Below are 19,720 nucleotides of genomic sequence, written 5' to 3' on the forward strand. Positions count from 1 at the left end.
CAAAGCACTAAAGGAAGAGAGCTACGTCCAGACAACAGACTTCTTCTTCTCCAACAATTGGCCAGTGTGGCCGAGTGAGACAGATGGATTGGAGGTAGAGTGGCCATCTAGCAACTGAAGGGTCGCCGGCTCGATCCTCACTTCCCCCTGTGACCATGTCAAGGTATCCTTGAGCAAGATACTGAGCCCCTAATTGTTCCTGATGGCCCTGGTACAGACTGGTGACCTGTCCAGGGTGAACCCCGCCTCTCGCCCAGTGTCAGCTGGGATAGGCTCCAGCCCCACGTGACCCTTAACAGATGAGCGGTCCAGAAAATGGATGGATGGGATCTAGTGAGAAATCGGAGGGACTTGTATGAGCATATGAAACTACTATGGAACCAGCTTTCACAGGAATAAATCAGAGCAGAGAGCAAAAAATGTCCGGTTTGCCACATCTATTAACAACAGATGGTGCCAACCTGGTTACATTACTGTGAAGGAACGTTGCTGTAGCACCAAAATTAAAGGGAGTTGTTGTTATTTACATCCCCCCCTCCATTAAACCAGTAACTGTGTGTGATATGATCCTCTGTGTTACGGCAAGACTCCACACTCTACACCACTGCTTTAGTCATGATCTCCGGGGATTTCAGTGCAATTAAGACTGGACAACTATTTCCTCTTTCCTACCTTTGTTGACCAATTGTAAACGAATAAAGTAATTCAATTTTTTGTTTTGATTCTGAATACATGGTTGCTGGTGCTGACTAAAAATGTAGAGCTGTGAGAAGTTTGAGATGCCTCATTCTGTCCAAAGTAGTTTCATACATGACCCAGGCTGCAGGCTACCGTAGGTTCTCTTGCATGCTTGGAAAAGTGGGGGGTTGCAGGCTGCAACTTCCCCGCTTGATGTCGTCTTACATGCTGGTCCTTTCACATTAAAAATCTGTTTATCGGCATTCATAATTCAACAGGATTACACAAAAACTATGATGCTAATTTTCACCTAACTTGATGGAGGGTTGTAGTTTACACCAAGAAAAAAAATCTGTTAAATTTGGGGAAGATTAGTCATAGTGTCACCTGGTGGCAACAGTTATTCATATGTTTGTGTTTCTAGCTAGAATCTGGTCAGAAACACTGTGAGATTTTGGTATTGGTCACTGTGAAGACAGTGAATTTTTGTTAAAATGTGTGACTGTGGTTAGACAACCAGATCTTTTGAGGATAGTGAGGGTTGCAAATCTGCAACTTCACCACTAGATATCACTAAATCCTACACACGGGTCCTTGAGGAGAAGAAATGTACTTTTCTGACTTTGTCTATATTATAATATCATATATCCACAGAATCAATTATTCTATGAGCTTTATAGTTTAATCTATGTTTGAAAATTAGGACAGAACTGAAAATGTACGTATCAACTAGGAATATTTCTAGGCTTACCCAATTTGATTTTTAATACAATCTTTGTCAGGATAATTAATTACTTCATAGTGATGTGCGAATGTTAACATAAACATTTGGAACACTTTGCTGTTCATATGTTACAGTATTTCTGCGTTTTGATCATCATACATAGATCTGAGGAAACAGGTGCAGATGAAACAACTGGAACACATGGTGGAAGCCAGAAGCTCAGCACACCTGTTCCCTTCCTGCTAAACAGCCTTGCAGTGGATCGTCTCTGGAGCACTAAATAACTTCCATCTCACACACACAACACACATTTCTCCGATTCTAATAGCACGGAGATGGAGAACAGACATTTGTCCCTTTTAGGGCCAATAGCAATGGTGATAAATGAAAGCAGGACTCTTTCTCTATGCTGCTGGAAGATCTTAATGCCTTTTCCTCTGGTCTTTGTAGACAGAGTACTCCACAGGGAGGGTGGGGAGGATAAGTAACTATAGGAGGTGGTAATGGTGTTGGTATCGGCTGGTGTTGTTTGCCCTAGCTGTATTGAAGCAATGGTCCCCGAGGAGCCTGGCACAGGGAGCTGGGTTTGTCAACCTTGTCTGAGGGACTTAATATGAAAACAACACTAATGAGAACCATTTCCATTGCTCTGTTTATTTTCAGAGATGCATTGAGCGGGGCATACGCACGGCTCAGTGATCGCACGTTGCATTGCATTCATTATGGGGCCCTGGATGGGCTACTGATACATTACACACAAACACACTTATAATTGCATTTTTTTATTGTTCAGTGCTACTTTTAATGCTGCAATGAAGCAAAATGGGCTCAATCTGACCAAACACGATCACAAGGTGGTGCATCTGCTTGGCATCTTTTATCCTTTTAGATTCTGACTAAAAGCTCAAACTTAGACATATTCAATAGGTATTCCATGCCCGGAATAAAAACACTATATCTACACCCAAACTGCAGCGGTATTCTCTTCATCAATAAATGACAAGCTTCAGCAGACAAGTATCATTTCCTCAAGCAAAATGAATCCTCCCGCGTCCATCTATTCACTCACAGACATGCCATTCTGGAAACGTCTCTAAAGTGACATTACTCTGGAGATTGAAACCACTATTTCATTGAGCAGAAAATTGCTATTGAATTTGGAGCTGAATAATTGGGAGCTATGTTCCAATGCAACCCGCAGAAAAAAGGTAGAGTTATGTTTTACTGTCACACTCAAACCAATGACATTCTGAAGCTGAGCGGCACAAATGGTATGGGTATTGTTGGACGGGACATTGCTCTCCTTTGTATATGAGCCATATCAAGCAAGGAGTTGGAAGGCAATCCGGAAAGGATGCATTTCACTTTGATTTGATAGAGGGCCATGAATGGAATATAAATAAATAAATAAATAAATAGCACTCTGAAGAAACAATACAAGCATTCAACTGTGTAGTTACATTTGCTGTATTTGTTGAAGTGTGGTCTACATATTCGTTTTCAAAAATACAGGCTATGCAGAAAAGAGCTGAATCTTTCAGAATATTATTTGTGCTTGGACATTTTCATTGTGTCCCTATAAAATTCACAAAACCAGCACCATTTAACCAAAGAATAACCGCTTTAGTAGCTCTTTATCTATTTGCTGTATTTCTTACACGGCTGTCTCTTTCTCTGTCCCTCTCTCTCTCTCTCTCTCTCTCTCCCGCTGCCCCTCCCTTCATCCAGTGATCGTTTTGTGAACCCGTTAGCCTGTCACTGGTTTAGAGACTCCAAATGACCCTGTGTTTCTTCACAAGACTCATTCATCCCCTCCCTTTCCCTCCCCAGGCCACTGGCAATACTGATGACCACCAGAAAGACACACGCCTGCACGGACACACACATTAGCACACGCACGTCCGCGCACACACTGATGGCTGCTGTGGTTTGCTGGTGTAATGTGCTTTGTTGTGTGAAGGTATCAATCAGAGGGGAGCAGATTATTAGAGTGTCTGAAAGAGATCAAACAATGTTGCCGTCTGCACCCACACATGGCTGATTTACAGGCAGGCTGATAAAGTACTGCAGCTCTCTGTCAGGGGCTACATGACGGCTCGCCGCGCTCTTAGGATAAATTATTGCAGAGGCCCGCGGTAATGTCTCTCCACCTAGCAACCAGCCACCCCAGCCGCTGCCAGGGGAGCCCTGCCTCGTCTGCTATAATGGCACTGCGTCCGGGGTCAGCAGTTACTGTATTGTGGTAGGGTGGGAGGGATATAAACACACATGTACATATACATGAATGCATCCGCGTGCACACTTACGCAACGTTTGTCTCAACACCTGGAAATTGGAAGCAATGCCAAAAGACACTCAGGGATGAGTTAAGGAGGACTGAGTGGACACAGGGGAGGTGCTGATGTCTCGCTACAATTTTGCAGTAGAGCAACATTTTGAAAAACGGATGCTTGGGTTCCAAACGTGGCAGCGCTTAGAGAGAGGGGTGGCATTATCAAAAAATAAAGCTTGGCAACAACATTTTAGAAAGCCATTTGTAACACTAAGTCTGAACTCACTTGTGTGATTTGCCTGAAGGCAATTCTACAGACACTTGACTTCATACTGAGCTGTCTCTGAATGTCCCCGTCCCTCTGTTAGTATGCAGGCCTGTGAGACACAACAATCACATCCTTAATGGTAAAAGCCAGATAGGAGAGGAGGAATAGCAGGGCAGCAGGGTAGGTATTATGCTGCAGACAGGGGGGGTTGCTGGTTTGATTCCCTGTGTTGGGTGTCTGTCTGCCAGATCTACAGGTGGGAAAGATATTTGTCCACACGTTGGTCGGGGCACCTGTTTGGGGGGGGGGGGGACTGAAGGAATAGTGTGATTCGTCCAGGTACTACATTACTACATTCAGGCGAAAAGATGCACCCAACAACTCCACATGTGACTGAGGAAGTATGTAGTAGTCTAGGGTGACAGGGGGCGGAGCCAAGAGTACTACCGGCTATGTACAACAAAAATAAATACTGAATAAAACTAGAATACCAGATTGTGATTATATTCCTCAGCATTGTCTTACTGTAATTAAAAACTGTATTTAGTTTTACCAAATCAGCCTCTGACAGCCTCATTATCGTTTCCTATGACATAGACTTCAAAAAGTGAATTTATTTTGAAGCCCAACATCCAGACATAGTATCTTGGAAATAAAATCTAATTAAAATAGATATCGTGTGGACTTTCCGCCAGAAGTAATGAGATTTAAGCGCGCGGCGATTTAGGGAAATTAATACATTTACCTAGGTTTTGTGTTAACATCAATGCCAATCGCGGCCCGTGAACTCCTGCGTCTACGAGGATCATCCAGAAGTTAATGCTGATTAAAACTGCTCTTACTGCAGTCAAAAGCAGGATGGTAGCAGGTTTTGTGGCCAGTAAAAAAAGGAGCTCAAGTGACTGTTGGTGCCAAATCTGGAGAAATTCCCTTGAGGCATTCCTGACATATCACGGTAACGTTCCAGGATATAAAATAAAGCATCACTCTGGTCAGTTCTCAAAAGCACGGCAACCTATTCTGAGCCTTACTTTAGAAGACAGTGACAAAGTTAGATATATAGATGGACAAGCAGATATCAAAATGAATAAATCACCACCCAGGAGTGGATTTCACTTACAGGTGACACATAACTATTTTATGTCCCGTTCAGTTTCTGGCCTTTTATTTACTCACGATGGCGTTTTTTTTCTGTACACCGAGCAAGGTCAGAGAAAGTAGGATTCACTCTGGAAATTGGCAGAGAAGATGCAGGGCTGCAAAAACAGAGCAGAAAAACTATACTGAGATGCTAAAAGATAGATGCTGTCGATTGAGCGTAATGAATATTTTACCGTTGCTTTCTCCATTAGAGCTTTTCAACACTGTGTTTCTATATAAAAAAGGGGGGGGGGGAACCAAAAGAAAAAGAAAAAACAACTAAAAAATGCATTTTTCTTCAACTAAGGTGTCCTGCACTCAGAGGCTGGCTTTGGCAAGTTGTCTGCCATTTGAGCAGTGACTGGGTGATGGCTTCCTCCCTGCCCCCTCCCCTGTGTTATCTCGCTCAAAGCAGTGCCATCCCTCCATTGTAATAATGCCGCTTCCCAGCAGCCCTTGGAATGACCTTTCTTTAATTAACTGCATCTTGATGAGCAGATCTACATAGAATGTGAAGGTTAATTAATGAAGTATCACTGCTTAGTCTTAAAACCATCACCTAGCAGATGACAGCCAGCCCACCACTCTCAATTTTACTCCCGACCTCATTAGCAATGGTAGGCCAATGGACAGCTCTGCTCTGACCAGTGGATCTCAAGTAAATTGTATCAAAGACATGCTCTTTGATATCCTTCATAAGGCTACGCAAGACCGGATTCTGATTCTACACTTTTAATAATATATGAGAAGTACAAATACACACACACACACATATTTTGCATCACATAATGTGTTTTTTCTCGGAGGTACGAATCTAGTCAGCAATCCCATAAATAATTCAAATGAAGGTAAAATAATATTTCAATTAAGATCCATGTAATCTGTTTCCTGCAAACAAATACATGATGGATGGTGATGGATAATTCTTGTATTATTGCACAGTTTCATCTTGATAAGCTTTCGGTTTCCGTGTGATTTCGTTTCACGGCACATTTCAGTGTTGCTTATCAGTGCGATTTGGAAAGAAGATCCATATTAGTAAATAAAGCCCAACTACTTAAAGTGTCTTCATGTGGCAGTTTAAGCTCGTAGAAGATGGAGCGACGATGATCCAGGGTCTACGGTTACAGCACTTTTCCCAAAAGTGGCCGTGCCCACACAGCTTTTCGTCTATCTATAATCTATCACAGCAGACGAGCTCTAACCTGAATATGCGCAGCACTTAGGGAACCCACACTAGGTGGACATGTGACACTATCCATCACCGTGGATGTGATAGTTTTTGTTGCTGTTGATTGCGCGGCTCGCCTCCTGGGTATCACAGGCCAGTTGAGCCACCTGGGCTCATTTGCCTCCCCACCTGGTCTGGACATCGGAAAATTAAACTAAAAGTATCCAGGATTGTGGCCATGAGCTTTATTTGCTGCCTTCTTTCATGTAGAATGAAAGCCCCAGTCAAAAGAGGGTGCTTTTTTAATTAATTCACATTTTGCTCCCAATTGAATATCGTGCATTTCTGTCATAATCCTGTTATGAATCTGCCAGCTTGTTCAAGCACTATCACTGACACTAAACAACTTTTCTGACTGAGTATGTGTGCTGCCGCCGCATGTTTAGAGTCATTTAGAGAAGGGATATCAGATCAAGTGTTCGTACTGACATTATCCCCAGATGGGAGGCTGGAGTGGATCACCCATCTGATCAAGTTACGCACTTCATTTTAAATATGTAATCAAAAATGTTTACAGATTTTGCTCTGAGTCCTACTTGATTTGTCCCGCTAGGATGACGCAGGTTGTTCTTTTACTGGATATTAAAACATTTGATCTTATTTCGTTGACTTTTAGGAACAGCTTTCTTTGATACATGTGTATATATTTCTCTGCACTTTTACACTTAAGTTCAAATTAAGAGCAGAGTTCAAATGAACTGCTTAAGAACGGTGCTGTGCTGTGCTGTGCGATTAATCGAACCACACTGACGATGTCAAGTTCTGGAATTAGATGACGGCAAAAATAAGGTGTTTTTTTTGTTTTTTTTTTTGCTAGTTTCAATTTGAATGTGTGAGAAAAAAACTCAGAAATACAAAATTCTAAATTATCAGTAATTTGTGTGGGTTGTTTTCTTTCTGACAACCAAGCAAGTGGACTTGTGATACCGTGTGTTTATTATATCCTAACGTTGTATAAAATAATCACAATACTGTTCATGATAATGAGAAAATATCACCCGTTCACCAAATCGCACAGCACTGATTTGGAGCTCGCGGGTGTGAATATATATTTCTTAGCTTTTAATGATAACGACTGTGAGGTTTACTCCAATCTGATGTCAAGATGTAATGTTTCACACACCAACAACAAAAAAAGTACCGCCAACAGTCCATGACAAAAAGCGCTCCAGTATCAGAATCATTACAGGTATCAACAGACGTGTATCAGCTGGAACTGATAGGATGCAGATGCATGTGTAGCATAAATGTCCATCAGGAACTCACCATTGTTTCTGGAAAGTATCTCAGCAAATACTGTGTATTCATAGAGCTGGGGAAGACCGTCTGTATCATGGTTTACCATTTTATCACAACATACTGTGATATATGACACAATATTCTACATAATTTTTCTGAAAATGTCCAAATTTGAGCTGAAAATAAAACTCGCTGAGTACCACTGGGTAGTTTAATAATATGCTCATCACATTTCAAACTTGAAGAAGCAGCAGCGGACACTTGCACAAGACAAAATAGTTTGACATGTACATGTTAATCTGATATTTGCAGAATAAATATAAGTATTTAGCATATATAGACTCAGGTCATCTGGATGCAGGGACCCTACAAGCATTCAGTCTGTTAGCGGTCTGTAGTCTGTTATCGATTCTCACCATTTAGCAGTACAACCTGTTTGCCAGCAGACATGGCTAAGTATGTAAAAAAACTGACATGGCCGACAAAGAGAGTTACCCCGTTTCTGTTTCTCACTTTGGAATAGAACTGAGTAGAATGTAATAGAATACTCCAATAAGTATTACAGATAAAGTCCCAAAGAAAGACAGCGAAAATCCATTTTGTTTCTCATAAATTGTTAAGACTTTTCCGGGGTAAACTTGAACCCTAATTGGTGTAGCTTTTTGCTAGGACTGATACCGTGTCACACCTTCACTGATGACTGTCAGGTAAATATTTCTATATAGAAGTCTCCCTCTGTTGAAGCATCAACGTGATTTCCCTTTCAGCACCTCGAATGACACCCCACTAAAAGCTGCACGACGTGCTTCCCGCACACAACACTGTCACCAAAGACAACTTGGGTGAAGCGAGTGTTTTTGAGAGTTTGAAACAAAATAGCTGGTGCAGCATTTCCCCATTTCCGTCTGAAATCCTTGACACAAGAGGATTTACAGTGAAGTGAAGTGAGGTGGGTGCAGTACGGAACGAGCTGTGGGGGCTGAGTTAGACGGGGTGAGGGTGGGGGTGTGGGGGTCCACGCTACACTCGTGCTGACAGGGATCCTCCCTGTAGCGCGTGCTTTTTTTCCCATTAGTTCCTTACTCACTCTCTTGCCCTCCAGACCCGCAGAGTGAGGAAGATTTAAGTGGCCAGTCAAGTGAAATCCCCAAGGTTTGGCAGGTGTGAGGTCTGGCTTCATTATCTACAGACACCTCTGTCCAATTATGAGCCTTGCTCCCTCTGTGACGATGATGATGCTGTGTGTGTGACCACGTAGGTGTCTTAAGGTGTGATGGGCATGAATAAGCTAGCCTCATTGTTATCTGTCCCTCCTCCACCGTGACATCAATGACAATTTCACACAATAATACGTGTATTTGCACATGACCGCCACATGAGCACCCCTCTTTTGTTTAACTCTATTCAGTCCATGGCCTCATTTCCTGCTCTGCTCTACTTGGGAGTAGAAGGCAACACCTGAAACCTACTTGTGCAATAATCTTAATGGCCAGATCCTGGACAGCCATAATTAGGACTCACTATAAAGAAAAACAAAGAGCCACAATAAATTATACACAACTCTCCAGTGATCGGAAGTCTCGCTGGTTTTGATACATCTGTGTGGTTTCTCCATTTTGCTGACCCACTGGTTCCAAAATGTCAGCTGCTACAAACTGGAGCACTGCCTTGTAGGCTGCTTCAAATGGGTCTCTGTCGCTAGCCTGATTTTGGACCCCCCCTGCTGACACTACTGCAAAATGCAAGGCACCCACAGACCACTTGAAATAACTCTCTCTTTTGATAGAAATGTGCCTTTAATTAGCAGACGGGGAAGCAAAGTTCCATCATAAAATAGACTGCGTGACAATACTCTCTACTGCAGTTTCATTTATTTCTGTCTTAATGTCGACTACCCTCGTCGGAAGGCTGCGGCCTGCTGTTGTCTATGAAGGCACATTTAGCCTCTGGTCTCTGGTTAGCCTGCACTCCTCGGCAGCCCTATCATCTGCATCAGTTGGCAGATACAAAGAGCATGCCGCTTATTTGCGTGTGAGCATGTGCGCCTTTTGTGTGTGCCACGGCTGCACTTGCTTGCGTGTGCAAGTCTCTGTGTGCATGAACCCTGTGTGTGAGCGTGTGTGTGTGTGTGTGTGTGTGTGTGTGTGTGTGTGTATTTGTATGGTGTCTTTTTTTATGACAAACTGGGAGTTTTTGGATGGTTCCCAGTTTGGGGCTCTGTTTCAGTTGATGCTGAGGTGGCACACAATGACCCAATGAATTCATACCTGAGTGTATAATTTATCTTATTGCTCAAAAAAAAAAAAAATCTTTTAATTCATTTGACACGACACAAACAGAAGGTCATTGCTGGTTTCTGTATTACTCTTGATTCTAATTTCAGTTCTGCCTATAAATAGAAAATAGCGCAAACCGAAGCACTTTACAGAGCAGAATATAACAAACCAAAGTGGGCTGAAGCATGTTGCAACATAGCTTTGACCTCACCATTTTTATTTGGTTCCTCTTAATGGCAATAATCTTAGGACTGGCAGCAGCGAATGAGCCTCCCCTGAATCAAAGGGAAAAAATGACATGAATAAATAATGAGGAAAATTACTCAAACTCTGCACACAACAACCTGCCGCAGCATTGTGAGGCCCTAAGGTGACAAAGCTAGATAAATATTTTATGTCTAAATATGATTTGGGGGTCCTGAGCTCGCTGTCTGGCAATCCTGCCTCAGTCTTTGCGGCACATGCCCAAACCATTACACTAAAGAGAGACTTGGATCCAGCTCTTGTCTGGACAGATTCAGAGATCAGCCAGTGTCGGCAGCCTGTGTTGTGCCAGTGAAGTGAGTAGACGGTGTTCTTTGGGTGCCCTCAGGTGGAAGCCTGGTATAATTGCTGTTGACAACCTACAAGTCATTGTGCAATTAAAGCATCTGCCGCTCCTGTGTGGCAGCGGGCTGTGATGCCTTATGACAGCTCATAGCCATTAAGCAACTGTAAGCAGCTGGCATGCCTCGGCGGGGGAAAATAATGTGACAGAAGCACCCCCCTCCTCCTATTGTTGCCCTTGTCTCATTGGGGAAAAGAGGGACATTACATCACTCACTGAATGTTCGGGCGTCTCTATGAATGGGAAGAGGGCATGTCTGCAAATCCGAACTGGCACAGCTGGATGCTCATGTGATATTTTGTCTCTAAGTATGACAACTGACTTTGCTGCTTTTTTGTTGTTGTTGTTGTTGTTGTTGTTTGTTTTTTTTAAATACGGGAGAACCAGAAGTGGTAAAATGGTCAAACGCATCTGGATTGAACGACTGGATAATCGGATTTAGAGCAGAAATCGATGAGTGAGTTTAAATGTAAATTCGAAACCATTTTGAAACTCAAACAATTTAGAAAGAGTGAGGCAGGCTTCACCAGGCGGGCTCCAGACAGAGTCAGGGGAGGCTCCAAGGACCATGGTGACAGAATATTTATCAAACGGAAGGGTCATTTTTAGAGATGGCCTATTGATATCAGCTGATCGCATGATGACTGGTATACAAGGGGGTGATCACCTGTCTCATTAATACATTGTTCTGGGTACCTGAGCTGAGCCACCTCAAAGAGTAGTTTACTGTACAACAGGCTGAAAGGGCTTTTGAAGAAGTAATTCTTCCAAAAAAATAAATCACTCTATGTTGCCTATTAAAGGTTCTCTCATCGGGTTGTGCAACTGGCTTTGTATTCATCATGAGTGCAATAAAAGAGCCAATGACCTCACAACTGTTGAGTTAGTTTTGTTTTGTTTTTTTACATAAAGAGGATTTTTTTTTTTCCTTTTCCTGATGTAAAAGGGGGAATAAATAACAGCAAAAGCAAAATGTTTAAAATATTGGTAGCATTTACGAGCCAAATTGCTACGTATCAGCATGGAGCTTCCACTTTGGTGCATCCCTGTAGTTTTGGAAGGAATTTCTACCATTTTTTTCCTGCTTTACAAGAGTCGGACACTGATAGCAGTTGTTGTGTTTTCGGTGAAGTCTTAAGTTATACAAAACATCAATATTAAAGCTCACCAGGCACCACAGTCAACTCTGTATGGGATAAAAAAAAAAAACAGTAATTATCCTATAAAAGCAAAACTGTGTGTAATGTAATGGGGGGGGGGGCATATTCTGAAAATTACTGATTCAAACTAAATAGTCCAGCAAAACAAGGGAAACTAGAGGGCAAAAAAAAAAAAAGTAATTTCCTGCTGTGTTAAAACAAATCCGGCCCAAACGTTACCGGGTTCTTCCTTGGCCCAGGATAAACCCCTGCACCACGTTTGAGGAGGACTGGCTTCATGGGTTTTGCTTAATACAAACAAACAGCGGCAAAATTATTGCCTCATCGGTGGGTATAAAAAAAAGATTTGCAGGTTGTGAGATTTGAAGATTTGCAGCTTGTCTAGTTTTCAATGAGAGTAAATTCAATATAAATTTGATTTAGACTGTTGATTGGATAAGTCGAGTATCTGGATATGTCACCTTTCTGAGAAATAATTTTCAGACCATTCATATATCTTAGGTATTTTTGATACTTTTTTTTTTGTTGTTTTAATATCCTATACATTCATCAGCACTGCCACAACTGAACTGACTGAATTTATTTATTGTAGCCATACAGGAAGTACTTGCAATTATTTGCATTACTTTGTTAAGTTCATTATCGGGCCTCATTTACCAGGAAACACAGCCCTTCATGAAGCATCAGGGGAAACGACTGAGCTGCGCAACCAGTGTGAAGAGTGAAAATGCATATTAACAGTTCTTTTGATTGTAAAAATACAGTCTAGATCAAAGTAGAGAACATAATGGTCCGCTCTCCACCACTGGGGGGATGACATAAGGCTTTCTTTAATTACCCCATCTCGAAGTCATTTGTCTGTCACATGTAAATGCAGTCTTTTGATGTACATTTAACTATGTGGCATTTGCAAAAGATTTATGTGCATATGATTTGCACGCTCTTCGGTCAGATCCAATTATTTATTTACTTATCTGTTCCTCTGGGCCATGTCATCAAATTTCAAAATGCCAGGAGAAAAACAGCACGTTCTTATTAACTTGACATAAACTGCTACCGTGCAGACAATTCTTACTGAATCAAACTCAATGACATTGGTAATCAACTGCTCAGATTCATGTGGGCAAGCCATGAAAGGCCCAGCTGTGTGTGTGTGTGTGTGTGTGTGTGTGAGTGTGTGTGTGTGTGTGCGCCCGTACTTCCTGTCTGTCTCAAGGATTTGCTGTTTCAGCAGGGGAGGAATCAGTAGTTTGCCTTTGCCATGCAGGAAAGTCAAGCTAAGGAAATTCCTGAGCTTCACAGTGGCAATCAGCCATTTAAGGACCTGCCAGTGAAAATGGAGCTGTATGTCAGTCAATTTCGTGGCTTATTCACTCTGGCACAACTGCACTGGTATATAAAAAAAAGGCATTCCCATTCACTCACCCCAACAACACAGTAAATTGTCCTTACTTGAAAGTTGGTGGAGTTTATTTGAGTGCTAACGTTGATAGCTTACCGCTCGTGCTCTCTCAATGCCCCTGAAGTTAGCAAACAAGCGAAGCCGTGCTAACGTTTTAGCCCCAGAGCTACTCAAGCTAACAGCGGACGTTTATTTTACTAAGTTAATCGACAGTTGTTGTTTTTTTTACCACAGAGACTCTAATCCAACAGTTAAATGGTTTACCATTCATAGAACCTTATTTTATGGGATGGTTGATGGCAAAAGTGCCATTAATGACCTTTCTCAGCTCCAGGAAAGAGAAGGAAACACGCCAGTTAAGTTCTGGAAGCAACTTTATCTGTTCGTATTTACCTGGCCGAGCCCGCTGTTTGGTTTAGGAAATGGCATTTTCGTTAAAAATTCAATTTGTGTCCCATTTATGCATTCGTGACCACACATGATGCTGCGTTCAAGCATACTTAAAAACTCTGCTGTCAGATCTGACTGGAAATGCAGTGGATTTGTACATTATTAATCAATAATGATTCATTGAAATCATATTGATAAACGATATTCAATTAGAAAACGAATCAGCAAAAAAAAAAACAACAATCAAATTTACATTGTAAAAGAGTAACTAGGTGACATAAATATTTAGCTTCTACAAATTAAACTTTATCTATAAACTACATTTAAAACCCGTGTTTAACATGAGGTTTAATAAATCAAGTTTAGGCATTTACATTAATAACAAAATTAAAATAAATGATAAAGATGATAACTTAAATGCAACAACAAAGATGTCATGGGAATATCCCATTAACACCAATGAATAGATAAATTAGAATCGCTAAAGTCTCTCTAATAAAAAAAATTCAGCCATAATATAGACACGATTTAAATACACGATATAAAAGTATAAACTGTGACGATAAAAGTTCAAACTTCAGATATTCATTATAACTTCACATACAAATCTTGTGAAATGTACCTTTAAGATTCTGCACGCGTGTTATTGTACCTCACAAAATCAACGGGTTCACCAAAATTCAGTTTTATGCTTATCGAGTTCAAACTTTCATCGTGTGACGTTACTATGACACACGGGGTAGGCGTCTGCGCATGTTCACCCTGACTGCCGTAAACCCGACGCACCTTGTCGTGAAAACCGACTCGTCTCAGTGTTGTTAAATTGTTTCCATCGGTATTCAACCCGCGAAAGCTTTCTCATTATGGGACGTTTAATTATTGTCTTTCCGCCTGCTTATGGATCCGAGCCGCTACAGTTTAACCCCGCAGTAGTCGTCGCTTAGGCTTTGACGATCCAGAAAATGAGTTAATCTGCAGCGGGACGAGCTCGAAAAATGGCAACATACAACTCAGACGGTAAAGCAACCAGCTACGTCTCTTCCTAGACTTTATGCTTTCTCTGTGTTTGTCGTGATTCTACTTCATAATATTTCAGTTCCGTGTCGGTATATACACGTATGTTATCTGCACATACGAGCATCATGCTACTCTGTATTGAAATCATTTGCTTCCTGTTGTTTTCTTCCTCCTGAAGTCACTGCAGGGCAGCCTGTTGTGGTGGAGGTGAGCCCTGATATTCACATCTGTGGCTTCTGCAAGCAGCAGTACAATAACTTTGAAGTGTTTCTCGCACACAAGCAAAATGGATGTTCCCTGCCTGCAACAGAGCCACCAGCCACCCCAGCAGCAGCCGCTCTCACAGGTAGAGTACTGATAGTGCTGCCAATCAGTTCCATGCAAGATGACCTGTACATGTCCTGAGGGAAGTGTTCTGAACATACAGGCTGTCACGTAGGAAACACATAGATAAACAGTAACAGACATAAAGGCATAGAGAAAATATTAGAGCATAACAAACAGGTTCTTTTATATATGTGTTTCCTGCTTTCAAGTGGAACCCTGTTCTGTTTACCTCGTGCCAGTGCTCAGTAGTCTTCCTACAGGACATGGTCATAATATTTCTAGCTTGTTTGTTTAACATTAATGGTATAAACCCTAACAATTATCAATGCAATGTGTTTCCTAATGGTAACAACAAGACTTCATCCCCCCCTTGTGCAAACACTAACCTCCAGAGGTGTTTGTGCTGTGTTCTTGTCCCGCTCAGATGCAGGCACAGAGTTTGTTTTGGAGGAAACCTACCAGACCTGTGTAATGAGGGGTGTCAAAAAGATCCTGACCAAACCACAGAAAACACCTTCCAAAAAATTAAAACCCGCCCTGATTTCAAAGAGACACAGCTGCTCTTTCTCAGGTTGGTTCTCCTTGCTGCTCTTCATGTCTGGTCAGCTGCCAGGCAGGAACAACTGTCCTTCCTGTCTGTCCCATCCTAGTACAGTTGTGACTTATTCAGGACAGTTTTCACTGCACGCGTATTCTTAATCCCCAATATTTCCTCATTTGCAGGTTGCACTTTTAAGACGCAGTATGGCCAAAAAGACATGGAGCGACATCTCAAAACCCACACTGGTATGTCAGTGTCTTGTGCTTTTGATTCTCTGCTGCAGTTTGTATCAGTTCTGACCAACACGCGCAGATATGACATGTGGTATCCATATCATATTTATTTCATGCCGTGGATCTTGTCAACCAAAAACTGACAGTTCGGTTCTATGGGAATAACTTGTTTAAGTTGATGGCAGACTGAGAGGGATCAGCTGTCGGATGAGTCTGATAAACAAACAGAGCGAGCGGAGGTGGGGCGGGGTGAGGCAGAGCTGTGCCCTTCCTGTGTCTTTCGGTCAGAAATTGAAAGCCAAACTAGAAGCGAGGCATCAAAAAAAAGAACAGACTGGGTCTGTTTGTTGGACTCCTGGCAAGCCAAGCTGCCACGAACGTCTGATGCACTCTCCTGATTAGGTCTGAATAACAAAACCTTATCAAAATCACATTTCCAAGTCTGATATGCCCAATATTTTCTACGGAAGTCAAATGTGTATCAGAATACCATATAAAGGAAGTTTTGTGGTGCTGCAGAGACGCACCGGCGTGCAGATGGTTTTAGATAGACTCAAACAACATCTGTGATTTGGTAAAGATGCCTGTGTAAATCACACCGGTAGCATTTTAATACCATCTTTTTTTAAATGCCAGTAATGTCACAAAAATGCATTATTTGCATTATTTGTGAAAATAATTTCAATTAGATATTTTCTTCCTGTTTGTTCAGCCCGACCAGTTCACACTACGAAATGAATATGGTCTCACGTGGGCCAGCCCACCTCTGTATGTGGGCTCAGGACCAGACAGTGACGCCGGCTGTATTTCTGTCTTCCGTCCAGGTGAGAAGCCGTTTGAATGTGAGCTGTGCCACAAACGCTTCAGCCGGCGGGACAAACTCAACATGCACAGCCGCTCGCACACCGGCGAGAAGCCCCACAAGTGTAAACACTGTCCCTATGCAGCGGCAGACAGCAGCAGTTTGAAGAAGCACCTGCGCATCCACTACGATGAACGGCCTTTCAAGTGTCAGATATGCCCTTACGCCAGCCGCAACTCCAGCCAGCTCACCGTGCACCTGCGCTCACACACTGGTAGGTCCTCCAAATCTGTCAGAAACCGCAGCTACATTCACACGGTCAGTGCTAGTACGTCTAATGACCTCATGACATGAGTTTCTCATAGAACATTCCATTCATGTTCCTGTTTATATGCTGTGGAGTACAAGTAGTGACAGAAGACACGCCCGCACCACATCTCGACGTTCTACATGGACCTGAAACTGCTGCTGTTGCATTGCAGCCATGGTGCATTCGTGCAGAGTTTGAAACACTCACAAAAGACTTAATAGGACGATTACGGTGTGCTCATGTCTACAACACACACCTTGATAATGTGACCCAAGCTTGGGACTCACTACACATCTTTCACAGTCTGAGCAGATTATGAAAAAACTGCAAGTTAGACGAACTGACTGGCTTTTTATGGCACTTGAGAAACTGAGGATCACACATTTAACAACTGGGCCAGATTGAGGAATCACACACTACCCAGACGGCATCCAGAGTCTGTTTGGAAAAGTCAAACATGTTTGATTCGCTCCAACGTGAGTCTGAAGGAGTCTGCCCTATGCTAACTTACTTCACCACCTGCACGCTAGCAGTGGCGACTGGAACAGACGTGTGAATCCCACGTAAAACCCAGAATAGAGTCGTGTAGTCACCAGCTTCAGATCGCTCTACTGCTTGTCTGCGTGGATTAGAGTCAATTTGTACGCTGCATTGAAATTTCTTCTCTGTTTTCTCAGGGGATGCTCCTTTCCAGTGCCAACAGTGCGACGCAAAGTTCAAAATCAACTCAGACTTAAAGAGGCACATCCGGATCCACTCTGGTGAAAAGCCTTATAAGTGTGATTTTTGTGAATACCGCTGTGCCATGAAAGGCAACCTGAAGTCTCACATTCAGATCAAACATGGCACTGAGAACTCCTTCCACTGTGTGCACTGTGACTTCAAGTGTGCCAACAAAACTGCTCTGCGGCAACACTCCAGAGAGCACCAGCCCACTCAGCCCATTCAGTGTTCCAAGTGCACTTATTCCTGCTCCAGCAAGGGGGCGCTGAAAGTCCACGAGAGGATCCACTCAGAGGAGCGTCCCTTTAAATGTGACTTCTGTAGCTTTGCATCAAAGCAGCGCAGCAACCTTGTCATCCATACCAAGAAGTTCCACTCAGATAAGCTGGAGAAAGGCAGTGGTGGGAAAGGTGGAAGAGGAGGAGGAGGGAAGGGTGGAGGTGGAGGTGACTCTCCAAAGCCAGTCAGCTCACGGTACCGGGCCAAACTCGATGCAGCTCGAGCGTTCTGCTGCGACTCGTGCAACGCTTCGTTTGTGAGGGAAGACTCCCTGAGGAGCCACAAGAAGCAACACAGAGAAGCTCAGAGCGCGCTGCAGCTCCAGCTCTCCAGCCCAGCCGAGGACGTCAGCGTGGTTCCTGCCGTAACGCCTCAGGCCCAGTTTGAAGTTCCCATCTCAGCTGACTCGTTGGCCCCTTATAGCAGCGCACAGCTCAAAATCATTGTATCTCCAGCTGGTGTGGACAGTCAGAATAAAACCAACATGGTCCTATTAAGCCCAGAAAACCAGGACATGGTAGTCAACTCCATGATCCAGCAGGTCAACCTGCTGGCACCTATGCAACCTGCCGGGTCCACTCAGTCGGCAGAAACCACCCTTGTACCCCAGACGGTTCTCTTGACTCAGCTGAGCCCAGAGGACGCCAACAACCCACTCCACCAGGCGCTGCTGCAGACGGCCATAACCGCTCAGGACTCAAGTAGTGGCACGCAGACTTTCATCACCACCTGCTCTGAACTGGAGGGTTTCAACGCCTTGATCCAGGAGGGTGGCACAGAGGTTACAGTTGTCACGGAGGGAAGCACGGCCATGGTAACCACAGCAACACCACACGACATGGTGGGTGGAGCAATCGGAGGTCATGTCCAAGCCAGCAAGGAGAGCTGTGGTCGAGGACAGTGCCTTACCATGTGAGGGGGGGTTGCAGCCTGCCAGCCAGGATGACACCCTCTCCTAATACACTCTGGAAGGCAGCGCACAATGAGTTGAGGGCTCAATGTGTTTTATAAGTTAAAGAAAGACTAACTGCATCATAAGCTAAACTTTTCCAGAAAAGAACTTCAAGATCTGTGTGAACCAAAAAACAATTTTACTGTTTCTGACAAGTAGTACCAATGCTGTAAGGAGACTTTGAAGTAGACATCTTCGTTTTTAGATTCTAGAATAACTAATTGTTGTGGTAGCGCCGTAGTTCCATCCAACACTGGTTAACTTATGAAAGTTAATCATTACAGGTTCATTCATACGCTCTATTTTCAAATGTCATTTTTTTTTAGGCATCAGAATTGAAAGACGGGGCATTTTTAGCCAACATGTTGATATATGAATTGTAACAAAATAAAGCCTGAAGTGGACACAACTTGAAATTTCTCTGTAGTGTGATTTTTTTTTTCCCTCAATTTGCCCATAAGGGGGCAGCAGATAGTCAGAGTGTAGAGTCAAGTTCTCTCTCAAATTGTTGGGCGATGAACTCCTGTAGCGTTGATTTTCTGTTTGGATGAATGACATTAGATGAACAAGTCCTTTTCCTCGTATGCAAATTGACATCTGTGGTAGAAAACATGAGAATACATGCTAAGATCTTAGTTTCTAAAAGCCATGTTGATCCCTCCATAGATTTTTCAATAAAGTGCCTGTTTTGCTTGAGTCTATTATTCTGACCATTTTTACTCTCAGACTTCAGCACTTAATATTGGCTTGAAGCGAAGGCTGCACCTGAAAAGAAGACTGCACATTGATTTCTTTGTTGTCCCTCAGCACTAATGGCCCTGGTGATGCAAACTCCTACGTTCTCTTGTTCTGTGGCCACAAACACAGAAGACGTCATTACACGAATAAACCTTTATGGAGGTTGATGCTACCTCTCAGAGTTATGTCTCAACAGGACAACTGTCCTCATAACATACAGATCAAAACAGAGGTACTTGTACTTCTGATAGGAAGTTGATGTAGCAAGTAAGCTTACTGGATGATCTCTTGTGTATATTTTTACATTAACTGCCTGAGAGTGCCAGCAAATCCCCCCCCCCCCCCCCCATAAAAGGAAACAGAGACATTAGAAAAGCATTGCTAGGATAATTTGAAATATTCTAGTGCTTT

The 19,720-nt window shown here is 42.9% G+C and overlaps 1 protein-coding gene and 1 pseudogene across 9 annotated transcripts in view; one reads left to right on the forward strand and one right to left on the reverse strand.

Annotated features, from left to right (window-relative positions):
• Positions 1–14,095, reverse strand: part of tshz2 (teashirt zinc finger homeobox 2) — a 127,657-nt gene extending 113,562 nt beyond the window's left edge. For 3 of the 8 annotated variants that reach the window (XM_086213188.1, XM_086213194.1, XM_086213187.1), the window contains exons 1-3: positions 14,010–14,095; positions 12,795–12,919; positions 10,040–10,103 (exon numbers count right to left, since the gene is read on the reverse strand). The gene's annotated coding sequence lies outside the window, so the exon portion shown is untranslated. Of the gene's footprint in view, positions 1–3,960; positions 4,052–5,118; positions 5,199–10,039; positions 10,104–12,794; positions 12,920–13,020; positions 13,206–13,261; positions 13,282–13,390; positions 13,409–14,009 lie in introns of those variants that run through there. The other 5 variants (XM_086213191.1, XM_086213192.1, XM_086213189.1 and 2 more) reach the window with 5 other exon arrangements.
• Positions 13,958–18,981, forward strand: zfp64 (zinc finger protein 64 homolog (mouse); annotated as a pseudogene). The gene is made up of 6 exons (XR_015117847.1): positions 13,958–14,404; positions 14,583–14,750; positions 15,156–15,302; positions 15,455–15,517; positions 16,330–16,581; positions 17,295–18,981. The product of XR_015117847.1 is annotated as a zinc finger protein 64 homolog (mouse) (transcript).
• The last annotated feature ends 739 nt before the right edge of the window (positions 18,982–19,720 follow it).

Source organism: Aulostomus chinensis, chromosome 9, assembly GCF_037954235.1.
Source record: "Aulostomus chinensis isolate RoL2024-O1b breed Wild chromosome 9, RoL_Achi_v1.0, whole genome shotgun sequence".
Lineage (NCBI taxonomy): Eukaryota > Metazoa > Chordata > Actinopteri > Syngnathiformes > Aulostomidae > Aulostomus > Aulostomus chinensis.